This window comes from Hibiscus syriacus, unplaced genomic scaffold, assembly GCF_006381635.1.
Source record: "Hibiscus syriacus cultivar Baekdansim isolate YM2019G1 unplaced genomic scaffold, ASM638163v2 tig00111358_pilon, whole genome shotgun sequence".
In the NCBI taxonomy this organism is placed as follows: Eukaryota; Viridiplantae; Streptophyta; class Magnoliopsida; order Malvales; family Malvaceae; genus Hibiscus; species Hibiscus syriacus.
This window is the reverse complement of record NW_024063070.1, coordinates 1,006,718-1,024,209: the sequence shown is the minus strand read 5'-3', so window position 1 is coordinate 1,024,209 and position 17,492 is coordinate 1,006,718. Positions and strand designations below refer to the sequence as shown.

The 17,492-nt window shown below is 32.0% G+C and overlaps 1 non-coding gene and 1 pseudogene across 1 annotated transcript; both read left to right on the top strand.

Annotated features, from left to right (window-relative positions):
• The first annotated feature begins 901 nt into the window (after positions 1 to 901).
• On the top strand, positions 902 to 1,007 carry LOC120159380. The gene has a single exon (XR_005519349.1). It is a non-coding gene; the product is annotated as a small nucleolar RNA R71 (small nucleolar RNA).
• Positions 1,008 to 3,417: 2,410 nt separating this feature from the next.
• LOC120159366 lies at positions 3,418 to 4,338 on the top strand (annotated as a pseudogene).
• The last annotated feature ends 13,154 nt before the right edge of the window (positions 4,339 to 17,492 follow it).

The following is a 17,492-nucleotide window of genomic DNA, read 5'->3' as shown; positions in this document are numbered from 1 at the left end:
ATAAAGCATGCTATACTTTTGTTTTGACATGTATGAAGTGGTTGAATAGTGTCCAAGCATGTTCATAGTCCATGAATACTTTTATTTGGGTGATTATTTGACCAAATATGCATGTTCTTGATAAATATGCAGTTTTTCAGAAAAATGATCAATCCTTTAGGGGAAATGATCGATCCTAAAGTTTATGTTTTGCAAATAATCGATCCCTTTTCAAAAGGATCTATCCCCCGTGAAAAGAATCAATCCCTTTAAAGAAATGATCATTCCTTTCGTTGTTTTTCTTCAAAGAAAAAAGGTGAAATTGCATTCATTAAAGGTCTGAAGTGTTCTTAAATTCTAATTAGACCCCTGAATGATTGTATGAGTTTAATTTAACCCAGAAATTGATTTGTTTAATTACTTGAACTCTTAAATTGGAAATTTGATGACATGTGAGTGATCACTTCTTAAACACACTTAATTATATAAATTAACCTTCAATTGCATGTTATTGATTGGTACGTAAGTTTTGTATATTTATATTTAGGTCCCTAATCTTGAATGATCAATTTAGTGATTGTCTGATGTCCGATTGGTATACAATTTTGCGTGTTGCTTCCTTATAACAATGTTTAATATGTGGTAACCTTAATTGGGTGATTTGACTTGTTGATTTATTTTTCGACGTAAAATAACCAAAGTGCCCCTAAACATTTAAATGCAAATTTGCATGTTTAATTGAGATTCAATTGTATGTTAGTTACATTGAACATTGCGTGTGATGAATATTAATAGACTGGGAAATGTGCGTAATGTGGATCCTGATTCATCGAACACGATTGGAACCTAATGTACGCTCAGATATCCGGCTCAGACTCGTGGATCGAATATGGGACGTTACACCATTTGAGTCTAATGTGGGAAACCATGCATAGGACACTTCAATAACAAATATTTAAGTCTTTCCCATGCTTCATTCAAGCTTTCATATTCATCTTCTTGAATGAAGTTAAGTCATTTCGAAGCTTAGCATTCATATTCGGTGGGTTGAATCGCAACAAGAACTTCTGCACTAATTCATTCCAGGATGCTACAACACTTGAAGGTAGTGAACTCAACCAAACACATGCTTTATTACGCAATGAATAGGGAAATATATTCAACTTCAGGGCCTCATCCGGAACATATTGCTGAATAAAAGAATCACAAACCTCCATAAAAACTCTCAAATAAGCTCTAGGGTCTTCAATATTAGAACCTCTATATTATCCCATAGATTCTAACATTTGGAACATAAATGGCTTTAATTCGAAGTTTGCATCGTTAATAACTGGCCTCATAATGCCCAGATACAAATCATCCAATGTTGGCACCACATGCTCACGAATAGGGCAATTTCTATCATCTACATTCTGATGTGGTTGCTCAACTCCAATATAAGCCAAAAGCTCATCATTCTCTCCATTCTGCAGCAGGGGTAAGATATAATTCCCTCATCTAGACATAGTAACTTCACAGCGACGTCTGCGAAATGTTCTTTCAATCTTTGGATCAAGTAGCTCTAAGTCGTCGTCTCTTCGGGGCATACACTAGTAAAAACAGAAACTAAGAATACATACAAAATAAAACAAAAAAGTACGCAAAATTAAAAGAACTCTAAATCAAATTGATACTCCCTGCCAAAAACGCCAAAAACTTGATGCTATGAAAATGCTATAGTAATTACACAAGTGCACGTATCGCAAATCAATTAATAAAGTGGAAACTTCGAAAGTTTCGGATGTCGAACCCACAGGGAGTAGAATGTTATCATTATAGGTTGTAGGAATATGATTTATCAAATATATGAGATGCTAAAGAGAATATGTTAAAATCAATAAAGAAAAACACAAGTTCATACTATAATATTACAGGAAGTACTTGGTGTACTATCAAATTAATGGATATAATATTATGAACTTCAAATCTCATGAACACATTCAATACTCAATTTATGCAATCAACATTGATTAAAACCTCTTGAACTACTTTAACAACTTTCTTATCTTAAAGGCTCAAGATATTAACAACACTAATCAATTGGTTGCATGTTCTTCAGCATACACTATGCTACTCAGCAACAGTAATGCTCACACAAGTGTATAGCAATTCGAATTAAAATATTTCTAGATTTAAATGAAAATACTATATATCTATTTATAAGTACTTCTACTCACATCCATAAAGTTCAAGGCCCATATCTCAATAGAAGGCATTGAATTGTGATCCGCTGACCTCTGAAGCTCCTCATAAAGCTTCATTTGTGTTGTAGCAATCCCTGACAGAGGATTTAAACGTCCATGGCTTGAGAAGAAATAACGTGAAAAATGGTACTTTTGATCTTTCACACTCATCCCTTTTTTTTTACCCAAATACTTCCCTTTTATAGCTTGGATGAGAATTTCATCGCCCACTGAAAAAGGTCCACGTTTCAAATGTTATCCATCCACATGACAGCTACCCGAGCCAACTATCCCAACCGAAAAGGTTCTTTTAACCGTTTGGAGCTTAGACAACTGCTATAGCATTTGATTAACATTTCATGCAGTGCTACGGCATGAGTGCAATAGTTTTCAGCAACAAAAATCAATTTTAGCCCTTAGCAACCCACGATGCTCCTAAGATGCAAAATATGAAAAATTACACAAATTTAATCCTAAAATGCTCCTAAATATGCTTAAGTTCAAACTAAACCTAGATAATTAAGGCTACTAAAGATAACTCTTTTGGAGAGTTATCACTATGCGCGCGCTCTCACACACACATATATATATATAATATGAAAAAATATATGTATCATATATGGTTATAAAAAATCATTTAAATTAATATCAAATAATATCATAACAATATAAATATTTAATATTAAATTTAAATAAAAATTAAAATAAATCAACTCAAAATTTTTTAAATAAAATTTAAATTATAAAATAAAATTCATCAATTCAAAATTTTTTTTATTCAACTGAGGTTAATCGAATACTTACCCTACCTCATGCTCGATGGTGTATTAAATTGACAATGGGATGCCACTTGTTGGACTCTTTGATCCCAAAATTCCAAATCCATGAGAAGGATCAATGTATGATTTGTCAGCCCATAAAAAAACCAAAAAGTAAAATCCAAAAACCACTCAGATCCTCTGAATTCTCAATAATAGACCAACACATAGCAAAATCTAGCCTAATTCGCGTTGTGAAGTTGCCACGTATGGCTTTTCGCATGTTCATCCCTAATGCTATGCAGCCACGAAGCTTTTTGCCCATACCCTTGTCACGTTCTCTTTCTCCCCACTTCAAGCCACTCGCCCCCTCTATATCTAAGCCTCCCCTTTTGTTCTCTATCCCACATCGAGATCTCAAACCAATATTCCTTTATTTTCCCTATTCATTCTAAAAGATGAGCACCGCTTGTGCTGAGCAACAACTCAAGTTCCTGGCTTCTCACAATGTGCAACTTTCTCCCTACGAAGCTGCATTCGAGAAGTATCTTCTTTCCAATAGGAATATCGATGAAGAGGACGAAGAGAATGACGGTGATCCCTATGGTGCTGATCATTTCCGTATGTAAGAGTTCAAGGTGAGGAGATGCACAAGGAGCAGGAGCCACGATTGGACTGACTGTCCCTTCGCTCATCCCGGAGAGAAGGCCCGCCGCCGTGATCCTCGTCACTACAGCTACTCCTCCACCGTATGCTACGAGTTCCGTCGTGGCGACGGATGTCCTCGTGGGGACGATTGTGACTTCGCGCATGGGGTGTTCGAGTGCTGGCTGCACCCTACACGCTACAGAACCGAGGCTTGTAAGGATGGGAAGAACTGCAAGCGGAAGGTTTGCTTTTTCGCTCACTCTTCTCGCGAGCTACGTCTCTTGCCTGCCGAGGGATCTCCAAAGTACAAGGATGGCAACCGTTGCTGCTTGTTTTGTCACTCTCCCACGAGCACTCTCTTGGGTTGGTCTCATTTATCGAGATCGCCATCACCGCCATTATCTCCCGTCAAGCAGCGGACATCTTTAAATGGGCTTTCTCCCATTTCTAGGTACAGCGATCGCTTGAGTAAGCTTGGAACCGAAACGACGAGCTACCAGCAGCAAGTTCTTAACGAGCTCATGAGCTCTTTGGAGAACATGAATTTTTGTGAAGCCTCTTCATCTATGGCCGCCGGCGGGAACAACAACCCGACGACAACAAACTTTCCCTGGTCTTCTTCCCCTTTCACCGGAGAACATTTTGGTGCAACCTCGAAATCTTTCAATGAAAATGTTGTGGGCTGTGATTCTGATCCCGATTTTGGGTGGGTGAATGAACTGTTGAAGTAGAGGAGGATGACGATGAACATCATCATCAGCAGAGAATTGCATGTGTGAATACAGTGATGGAACAGAAATACCTATATGTATCTATCTGAATATCTGATCTCCAAAGTGTATATATATGTGTGGTTGCTGATCTGATTACTGGTTCAAGCCCTTGGTTATCTTTTTCAAATTCAGATTGTGAAGTTCATGAGTTTTGCTTTAATTCTGTAACATTTTTTTGTGGGCAAGACCTCTATATATATATATATATATATATGATGATGATGATGATGATGGTGATGATCTTCCTTTTAAGTTTTATGTATAACAAAAACTTATGAACTGTTGAAGCAGATCTCTTATTTCCGTCCAGACCAGTTATCGCGATTGCCGTAGTTATCATGATTGTCACAATAACTACCCACAAAGAACCAAATTGCGGTCACAATACAGCGTAAAGCCGGCATCATAATATTTTTTATCACAATGCAGCGTAAAGCTTACATCATAATATTTTTTAAGGTTACCACGATGACATTATAACATTTTTTAAGGTTACTGCTACATAATATCGGCACAATGTGATAAGAGAACCGTATTACGATTGTTGCAATCAAAAACCGTTACGTAACACCGCAACACGCTATAAATTATGCCGCAAAGCCGCAACAAATTTTAAATTATCTAATTATAAAATTACATAGATGAATTGTTCTAATTTAATTCTTAAAACTAGATTATAAATATATATCATTAATAATATCGTAATAATTACTTAAATTTAAATTAATTAAATTATTTTTTAACGTTATTTTAAAATTAAATTAAATTATTTTTTCTTATATCTAAAATTAACGTGATTAATTTTAAATTAAATTAAATGTTTAAACTACTAATTCATTTATTTTTTTAGTTGTTGCTATATCGAGATAAGATGGATTCTTTTGGAACACCATTAGTTCAAACTGCAATTTTGAAGATTAACCTTGGTAAACAATTTTTTTTTATCCTCTATAGTTTTGTAGATAATAAAGATATTTGTATAAATACTTCATGAATTATAACTTAATATTTATGTCTTTTGTAGCTGAAAGGTGGATTAATTATGGAAATTGTGCACCGCAACTTTAACGCATTATTATCAAAGTTTTGAGTCAAATAACTTCATCTTCAAATTGTGAACGTAATTGGAGTACTTTTAGTTTGATCCATACAATGAACATAAATAGACTCAAGCATAAAAAATTTCAAAAATTGGTTTATGTCCATTATAATATGAGGTTGAAGCTAAGACACATACAAAGAAAAATTGCACAAGAATTAGAAATGAATTTTAATCCAATTAATCTTGAAAATATTTTTGAAGAAGATGACGTACTAAATGCATGGATTGAAGAAAGAGAAAGCTACACTTGATATTGAACAAAAATTTTCATGGTTGCATGAGGAGTTACTTAATGAAATTAATGAAGAAACTCAAGGTGAAGATATAAAATGAACTGTAAGATATAGAATTTTTATATCTATAGTTATGTATTTTTTTTCTTTCTAAGTTATATAAAATGAACATTTTTATGTTACAATATAAAAAAAATTATTTTGATTTTAGTGATTTTGTTTATATGTTATTCATTAACATTATAATTTTTATTACTCATTATTCAATATGATAGCACTTCTATGGTTTATATTTGTTTTTAATAAATTTTTATCTATGAAATTAAATTTTTATTTTCAAAATAAAATATTAAAAGATTATATTAATATTAGTATATTAAAAGATAACTTTAAAAATGTATAAATATAATATTTTAGACGTATTATGATATTTTGAGGAATAGATCACGCCCGCGACAGCCGTAATACATTACGTAACATCTGCAGTATCCGTAATCACGACACCGCAACCGCATCCACAATAAAATTTGCAACCAGAATTTGATACTATGACCACAACAACGAGTGTGATTACGGGTATAATGGCCGTTATCACCCATTATTAAGTTTATTATAATCATTATTATACTAGAAATAACGATTTTAGACAAGTTTTTAACTGATGCTTTTATCGGTATATAAATCAATCATGATTATACAATAACGATATTCTAATAACAGGTCGCTTATTTAAATCTAAGAATCATGGCCACATACTAAAATATCCAACATGTAACCTAATACCGGTAATCACGAGATTCTGGGTCTTAGAAAGGATTCAAAGACAACATGACACGAGATCGTAAAACTGAAAGGAACACGTGGAGAACATGCAGGAGCTGAGGTGGTTCCGGCGACATCATGCTTGTAGAGGAAAGAGATGAAGGATTCTGAGGTTGAGGGGATTCGTTTCATTTGCCAGATATGTATGGATGTTTTTTTTTTTTGCTGTGAAAAATGTTTGGGTGATTTTAATATACATATTTTTCCACCAACCACTTTGTCTGTACTGTAAAATGAATTCATTATTCATAAGACCATAACCATGCATATATCAATAATTTCAGTCCAGTTAAGTGAAAATGAGAAAGAAGCAGAAATATTACCCATGGTCATTGCAGTAGTTGTTATTAAAATTAATATTTAGTGTGATTACTAGGAGGGTAGGTACTCGTATCTGAAAGACAGGTGTGAGGGAAGATGACCCATAAGTGTGTTTTGGATTGGAATGAGCTGGGTTAGGTGCAGATTGTTTATGCCGGAGGTTGAGGGAGCTGCCCTGCCCATGCCTGCCCCACCTACTTTCTTCATTTCTTTGTATACCATTTCATCTATCCTTATCTTCTGCCACCCAACTTACCACTCAAATATAATTCATCTCAGTAAATGTTGTTATCTTTAAATTCTTTTTAAACATATATTATCTTATAATTAATCTAAATTATTTAAAACTAGTATTCCACAATAACAACTCTCATTAAATAAATTAGATTATTAACTTTGGTTTAATCGTTTTTACAATCATAACTAGTCAATAGGCTTACTATTGTTGTGAAAAACAATTGATAAACCTTAAACATATAGTGCCTTAGATTCATGAATTATGCATGTATTTACTGTTTATTTTAATTATTCTATTAGTATGTTTTGCTTTAGTTTTAGATAAGTTAATCGTAACACACTCTCAGCTACATTATCATAATTATAAAAAATAAAAACCATAATTAACAACCACAAATTACAAATATACAGTATAGTTGAGTGTACTGGGTTTCATGTTGGAGCGCTCCCAGTGTGTTATTTGGGAGTTCCTCGTCTATAGAAGGTTTTCTTACTCTGATTGCGAGGGTCTAATAGGGAAGATTGTCAAAAGATTTTACAGCTAGCCATTGAAGTGTCTTTCCTTTGTAGGGAGGCTTCAGCTTATTCTAGCTATTGTTTTTAGCATCCAAAATTTTTGGAGTAGAGTGTTCTTATCGCCTTCTAAGGTTCTAAAGCGGATTGAGCAATTGTGTAGCGCATTTGTTGGAAAGGCTCGGATGGTTTGACTAGGGGTGCCCATGTTAGTTGGGAACGTATTTGTTTTCCCAAATGCGAGGGTGGCTTGGGATTAAAAATATGTTTGCTTGGAATAGGGCATGTATGATGAAGTGCTTGTGTCTCCTTCTCACTCAGTCGGGCTCTCTTTGGATGGCCTGGGTTAAGGAATATGTTTTGAAGGGGTGTTTGTTTTGACAGGCCCAATTGAAAAGTAATCATAGTTGTCCATGGAAGAAAATTTTGGGCTTGAGGGATGACTATGCTCTTATGGGTGGTTTGGATGGGAGTTTTCATTCAAAGAAGGTTTGGGAAGTGATTCGGTGCAAGCAGGATAAGGTTCCTTGGTGCAGGAATATCTAGGGTAGTCTGTTTATTCCCAGGCACTTGTTTATTTCGTGGCTGGCTCTTCTTGATCGCTTGTCAACAAAGGTTTATGTAACACCCCCAACCCGTATCCGACCCGGATACGAGTATGAGGTGTCACATTGACTTTTCAAACTTTGACTCTTGACAAAATTCAAAGAAGTTTTAAAACATTTCATTAAAGTAAAAGAGGTTTAGTTACATAAACTGACCACAATAACCAAAATCAATCAGAGCATATTTAATTCAACCAATTAGTACATGCCAACTATACTCAAAATAACCAAAAACATTTAAATCCTCTATTTTCTGATCTGAAATTTTGTAAGGGAGGTGCTGACCTGTCTTACTCTTCTTCTCTTCTCTTCTTGCTTCTGTAACCTACGTGTGAAACAATCACACGCTAAGTCGAAGACTTAGTGAGGCAATAAAAATATAAGGTAAACGGTAACTAATAATCATACATAAACAATTACTACTATCATTTCATACAACTCATACTTTTACATGTAACAAATATATATACATACATATATGTCATTATCATTCATATCTCTTATCTCATGTTCCTATGATCTCTTATGTTCATATCATATATCTTATAAACTTATTATTATATCATCATTTCAATCAATTATACTCATTCACATATACCTTAACATGTACTCATGTATATCATATAACATATACCATATATACTATCATAAAACACGTACACCCAGGCAACTATAATATCATCTTCATTTTTATTAATATTATCTATTTACTAGCCCATGATACATATGTGAGAACTAAAGATGTGCGAGTACATAGAGGTTGTGCACTAATGCTGTCACCACAGCTCATATAATTGCACCGAAGTGCCGCATAGAATTGCGCCGTAGTGCCATATAATAATGTCCATAAGGACCACATATCATTCCTTAAGAATCATATACATATACTAGGGATCAAGTATGTGTCTCACCAGACTTCACACATGTTCCAAAGAATACATATATATCCCGAAGGACCATATATCATTCCTTAAGAATCATATACAAGTATGTGTCTCACCAGACTTCACACATGTTCCAAAGAATACATATATGTCCCGAAGGACCACATAGACCCTCGACTCTTAGCATGCCAACTATACCCCTAGCTCTCATGACACATAACATGGGCATTAATATTTATGTTAACATACATTAACATATACACATAGTCATGTAATCCTTTCACATAGCTCATGGTCATATAAATCACATATTCCATATACATATAAACACATGGTTTACCTACGCGTAGAACATTTTCATATAATCGCGTAGTCATATAATATTTCATATAACATATATTTTCTCTTTCATATATCTCATATCATGTATCATATCGTGTGATCATATAATCATGTTACATATAATCACATAACTTCTACTAATAGGGTTCAACATCATTAAACTTAGTTCCCTTTTTCATATCATCATACATTTATATATTCTTATATGTCCTATCAATAACCTATAAACTCACTCATATTCTCATATATTCACATAGGTAATATCATAGGACTTATATCTTTTCATATGATTTATGTTCTATTCTCTTATATTCACATACATGTAATACATATCAAACATGTTTACATAAATCATTTCTAATTTACATAATTTATGGTCATATAGTTCCTATTACAAGTCACTTATCTTATCTCGTCTTCTCATATGTTCATATTTATCATACACCACATAAGTTTTATTACATACTTATATCACATTCATATATTACTAATTCATAATATAATTTACATCGCATCATCTATTTTATTCTTTATTCCTTGGTATGCACTTATATTACATAACCTATTTTATACTGATAAACATATATATATTACTTCTATTATTTCTTTTATATACCAATTAATCAATTTACTTAATTCAATTTCATATAACTCCTATAATTTTCTCATATCACTCTATATTCAAGTTTCCTAATTGATACATCATTCTCATTTCATTCTATAATTCAATCTTATTTAGTTTCTTTCAATTCACATTAAATCATATAACACTATTATATTAATTTCTCATAATTAATTATACCGCTATGTACAACTCATAATCCTATTATTCATATAACCTTTCCACATAATTACCTAGTTTCTATTGTTTCTCGTGGATTCACTTTCATCATATTCTTTTATTTTTTTTTCATATTTTATTTCATAATCCTATACTCCCTTTATCATATGAATTATGCAGATTCTCTTATAACTCTTCATAGACATATATTTTCAATTCTATATATATCATTTAGATCTTATCATATGACATATTCTTTATACTTACATAAATTATATAACACATACAAACATATCAGCTCATATAATCAATCATACATACATTTCATGTCATTCACCTACTTATAATCCACACTTCATGCATAATAAAATAACTATCGGAAATAGACTTATCACAAGTCCAATTTCCTTATAATCCTATAAAATAAGATGCACTCACATGGGCCTCACTAAGTTAATACTGATCTCTCATAATTCCCCTTGATCGATCTTATTTGCCAAATATTCCGGAACTGATTTAGGCTCGGTATCTACACAAATATACAATTTAAGGCAATCTATCAAAATCTAACCTTATAACTTGATATTAATAGCTTAAACGACTTTAAGAAATCAACATTTCCATTTTCCTTTAGGGGGTATCGATTCCCTACTGTGGGGGTATCGGTTCCCCTCTGGCATTCTGGAATTCCATGTTCGTTTGAGGGGGTATCGATTCCCCTAGCCCAGAAATCCTATTTTGAGCTCGAAATTCACTTCATTTAAGCTTAAACCTTCATATTTTACTTCCTTTAATATTCCTAACTTCCATACACATATTTAAACTCATTTCTATTCCATAATCACTTCTTTAAACCCAAAATTCCATCATTTACACGGCATTCAAGAATCACACTAAATTTTCAATGTGTTCTAATTCCAATTCTAACACTTCATGCTTCTTAATTAGATTTATGACAAGTCAAATTCATCCATAAAACTTCAATAACCATACCATATCAAAATTCCATCTTAAAACTCATATTACAAATTCCTTCTTAATTCCTTTATCTTATTGTTTAAATCCCATATAAGTTTTCCTTAAGCTTATTTAATACCCAAAGAATCAAAATCCACTTAATATTTAAAGTAAATAATTATAAAAACCCAACTTACCTATTGTAGCTAAGCCCCACGTGAAGAAGAGAAAGCAAGAAGAAGAAAGCTTCTAGATAGCTCTCTTCCCACGTTTTTCACTCTTATAAAAGGGAAAAAATATCTTTTAAAGGAAAAAGACCATAATACCCTTACACTCTTTTCATATTTACCAGATAATCCTCTTAAATAACATTCTCAATTAAGTCCTTAAACTTTTAACTTGTTTTGAAATCGAGCACATAATTTTTAAAATTTGTAATTTAGTCACTGACCCTGATTTGGGATGTTACAAATCTCCCCTCCTTTAAAGAAAATTCATCCTCAAATTTTCACTGCATACATTGATAAGAACATGTATGCTAATGTTCTCATGTTGTTTCCTTTACTTAATTTTTCTTTCCCTTAGTTCTTCAACTATTTTTTTTATATACATCCTTATCATGTCACTTATCATATAACCAATAGCATCAGTTCTTATCACTCAAAATCATTAATCAATCAAATTCCTTATCCATCTTTAATTACCTTGCAGTAAGCAACTTTTATTTCATCATCACTTAATTACTTCTTAACCTTCCTTAATACATATAAATCATTCTTTATTTCTCTGACTATGTCTACCTGACCAAGAAACATAACCTTTATCACATCTGATTCTTTAAACTTTTTCCTTCATTTCCTTATTCCATTATTCCTTTATTCATTCAAAAATCAAAATCTCCTTATACACAAATCATATATTTTCTTTCATGCTCATGTACTCTTTTCCTCTCACTTATGCTCATCTCTGATTACTAATCTTTATCATCTCTTCATAACTTTGATAATCATCACTCCTTGCACATACCTTATTCTGCGTAAAGTCCTTATTCAAATCATAATACACATATACTTGACTTCCTTCAAACATATTAATCCTTTACTCTTTCTGGTCGAAACTAACTCAGTATTAATTTGTTTAACTCATTCAACTCACATTATTTCTCATTTCCAAATGCAAATTTCATGGGTTCAAACTCAAGCATTCTAACTTTCTCTGTCTTATAAACTGATTGCTGATATATTGATTCTTAAACTTTTCTATTACTTTATAACTTTCCTTAACAATATGAATCCTTATCTCCTTCACTTCATCACATTTACATGATCGAGATACCCAACTATATCCATATCCGTTTAATATTTGGTTAACTTATCCTAACAATATCTTCAAATCTTTTAACTCCAATACACTTTTCGTCACATAATCTGGTTAGCAGACGCTAACTCTTTTCATCTAGAATGCAAACCCTTATAATATCCACATTTTGCTTATACACAGTACTATCTCTTTGTTTCAAATTCATCACACTGATTGATTTATCTTATAAACTGGTCATTGATTCATTTATTATTGAACTCTTCTACAATTCTAGCCACATCCTTAGATCTTTTAACTTTCTTATGGTGACACTTGTTCACCATATTCAATCATATCCATGAAATAATAAGAATACTTCATATCACTTTTCCGATTCAGACCTGTGAAAACTTTCTATCACTATTCTAATATGATTTCAACTTTCTGAAATCAGCCTTTGATCTTATGAGGCACTTCCTGAAGTGTCCGTTCTTCCCCGTGCCTGGCCAGGGCAGGTGAATTGCTATCAGAATCAGGAATATCGCCTCTTACTTCACTTCGAAAATACTATAATCATACTTCTATTATAACTTAGCAATCTAATTCTATTAGCAAGACAACACACTCCTTACACTATCAGATCAGAATTTTTCACCTTATGTTGGCATGTACACATTTTATGACACTTTGGACTTCAGTTTATGCCGAGAATTGGCTAAACCTTAGCTCTGATACCATTAAATATAACACCCCCAACCCGTATCCGACCCGGATACGAGTATGAGGTGTCACATTGACTTTTCAAACTTTGACTCTTGACAAAATTCAAAGAATTTTTAAAACATTTCATTAAAGTAAAAGAGGTTTAGTTACATAAACTGACCACAATAACCAAAATCAATCAGAGCATATTTAATTCAACCAATTAGTACATGCCAACTATACTAAAAATAACCAAAAACATTTAAATCCTCTATTTTCTGATCTGAAATTTTGTAAGGGAGGTGCTGACTTGTCTTACTCTTCTTCTCTTCTTCTCTTCTATTCTTGCTTCTGTAACCTACGTGTGAAACAATCACACGCTAAGTCGAAGACTTAGTGAGGCAATAAACATATAAGGTAAACGGTAACAAATAATCATACATAAACAATTACTACTATCATTTCATATACCTCATACTTTTACATGTAACAAATATATATACATACATATATATCATTATCATTCATATCTCTTATCTCATGTTCCTATGATCTCTTATGTTCATATCATATATCTTATAAACTTATTATTATATCATCATTTTAATCAATTATACTCATTCACATATACCTTAACATGTACTCATGTATGTCATATAACATATACCATATATACTATCATAAAACACGTACACCCAGACAACTATAATATCATCTTTATTTTTATTAATATTATCTATTTACTAGCCCATGATACACATGTGAGAACTAAAGATATGCGAGTACATAGAGGTTGTGCACTAATGCTGTCACCACAGCTCATATAATTGCACCGAAGTGCCACATATAATTGCACCGGAGTGCCGCATAGAATTGCACCGTAGTGCCATATAATAATGTCTATAAGGACCACATATCATTCCTTAAGAATCATATTCATATACTAGGGATCAAGTATGTGTCTCACCAGACTTCACACATATTCCAAAGAATACATATATATCCCGAAGGACCACATATCATTCCTTAAGAATCATATACATATGCCAAGGATCAAGTATGTGTCTCACCAGACTTCACACATGTTCCAAAGAATACATATATGTCCCGAAGGACCACATAGACCCTCGACTCTTGGCATGCCAACTATACCCTTAGCTCTCATGACACATAACATGGGCATTAATATTTATGTTAACATACATTAACATATACACATAGTCATGTAATCATTTCACATAGCTCATGGTCATATAAATCACATATTCCATATACATATAAACACATGGTTTACCTACGCGTAGAACATTTTCATATAATCGCGTAGTCATATAATATTTCATATAACATATATTTTCTCTTTCATATATCTCATATCATGTATCATATCTTGTGATCATATAATCATGTTACTTATAATCACATAACTTCTACTCATAGGGTTCAACATCATTAAACTTAGTTCCCTTTTTCATATCATCATACATTTATATATTCTTATATGTCCTATCAATAACCTATAAACTCACTCATATTCTCATATATTCACATAGGTAATATCATAGGACTTATATCTTTTCATATGATTTATGTTCTATTCTCTTATATTCACATACATGTAATACATATCAAACATGTTTACATAAATCATTTCTAATTTACATAATTTATGGTCATATAGTTCCTATTACAAGTCACTTATCTTATCTTGTCTTCTCATATGTTCATATTTATCATACACCACATAAGTTTGATTACATACTTATATCACATTCATATATTACTAATTCATAATATAATTTACATCGCATCATCTATCTTATTCTTTATTCCTTGGTATGCACTTATATTACATAACCTATTTTATACTGATAAACATATATATATATATATATATATTACTTCTATTATTTCTTTTATATACCAATTAATCAATTTACTTAATTCAATTTCATATAACTCCTATAATTTTCTCATATCACTCCATATTCAAGTTTCCTAATTGATACATCATTCTCATTTCATTCTATAATTCAATCTTATTTAGTTTCTTTCAATTCACATTAAATCATATAATGCTATTATATTAAATTCTCATAATTAATTGTACCGCTATGTACAACTCATAATCCTATTATTCATATAACCTTTCCACATAATTACCTAGTTTCTATTGTTTCTCGTGGATTCACTTTCATCATATTCTTTTATTTTTTTTTCATATTTTATTTCATAATCCTATACTCCCTTTATCATATGAATTATGCAGATTCTCTTATAACTCTTCATAGACATATATTTTCAATTCTATATATATCATGTAGATCTTATCATATGACATATTCTTTATACTTACATAAATTATATAACACATACAAACATATCAGCTCATATAATCAATCATACATACATTTCATGTCATTCACCTACTTATAATCCACACTTCATGCATAATAAAATAACTATCAGAAATAGACTTATCACAAGTCCAATTTCCTTATAATCCTATAAAATAAGATGCACTCACCTGGGCCTCACTAAGTTAATACTGATCTCTCATAATTCCCCTTGATCGATCTTATTTTCCAAATATTCCAGAACTGATTTAGGCTCGGTATCTACACAAATATACAATTTAAGGCAATCTATCAAAATCTAACCTTATAACTTGATATTAATAGCTTAAACGACTTTAAGAAATCAACATTTCCATTTTCCTTTAGGGGGTATCGATTCCCTACTGTGGGGGTATCGGTTCCCCTCTGGCATTCTGGAATTCCATGTTCATTTGAGGGGGTATCGATTCCCCTTGAATGGGTATCGATTCCCCTAGCCCAGAAATCCTATTTTGAGCTCGAAATTCACTTCATTTAAGCTTAAACCTTCATATTTTACTTCCTTTAATATTCCTAACTTCCATACACATATTTAAACTCATCTCTATTCCATAATCACTTCTTTAAACCCAAAATTCCATCATTTACATGGCATTCAAGAATCACACTAAATTTTCAATGTGTTCTAATTCCAATTCTAACACTTCATAATTCTTAATTAGATTGATGACAAGTCAAATTCATCCATAAAACTTCAACAACCATACCATATCAAAATTCCATCTTAAAACTCATATTACAAATTCCTTCTTAATTCCTTTATCTTATTGTTTAAATCCCATATAAGTTTTCCTTAAGCTTATTTAATACCCAAAGAATCAAAATCCACTTAATATTTAAAGTAAATAATTATAAAAACCCAACTTACCTATTGTAGTTAAGCCTCACGTGAAGAAGAGAAAGCAAGAAGAAGAAAGCTTCCAGATAGCTCTCTTCCCACGTTTTTCACTCTTATAAAAGGGGAAAAATATCTTTTAAAGGAAAAAGACCATAATACCCTTCCACTCTTTTCATATTTACCAGATAATCCTCTTAAATAACATTCTCAATTAAGTCCTTGAACTTTTAACTTGTTTCGAAATCGAGCACATAATTTTTAAAATTTGTAATTTAGTCACTGACCCTGATTTGGGATGTTACAGTTTATCATGCTCCATTAGGGGGGGTCATATTGATCACTCTTGCATTCTTTGTGGTTATGGTTTTGAAAGTAGAAAGTAGTTGTTTACTGAATGTAATTTTACTAGGCTGGTTTGGTCTAGTATTTTACAAGCCTGTAATGTTAGTTGGTTTGTTGGATTGATATGATGATTTGGGTTATAGCGAATGGTAAAGAAAAACCTTATTAGGGGCCATCATTCGGGTTGCTTGTTGTTATATTTACCATATTTAGCAGGAGAGTAACGGTAGATTGCATGAAGTTAGTCCTAAAGGAATTGAGGATATGGTTTCATTGATAAATAGTACTATTACTTTGAGGTTAAAAGAGTGTATTTAGGACAGGTCTACGGTGCTTGATGCTAAATAGGATCTGTTACAGGATTTGTTTTTTCTTTCCGTTCTTTATTATGATGTTTATAGGTAAGGTGTTTTGTTTTTTGTAATTTGGCTTGTACTGGGAGGTTCTTTGCCGGATGAGATTTTTTTTGTAAATTGACTTGTACAAGGATGTTCTTTTTGGATGAATAAAATTCAACATATATAAAAAAAAGTACAACTATACAAAAATTCAGAATTTACATAAATAAAATCAAAACTCAATCCTAAATTCATAAAATATATTTTACCTTAGTTTATAGCAACCTTTGACCTTTGTATTTTAATGGATGAATAACCTTTGTATCTTGAGAAGTACAAAAAGAGAAATACAAACTTTAAAAAATATAATCCAAATATAAGAATAGTTTTTAACATAATG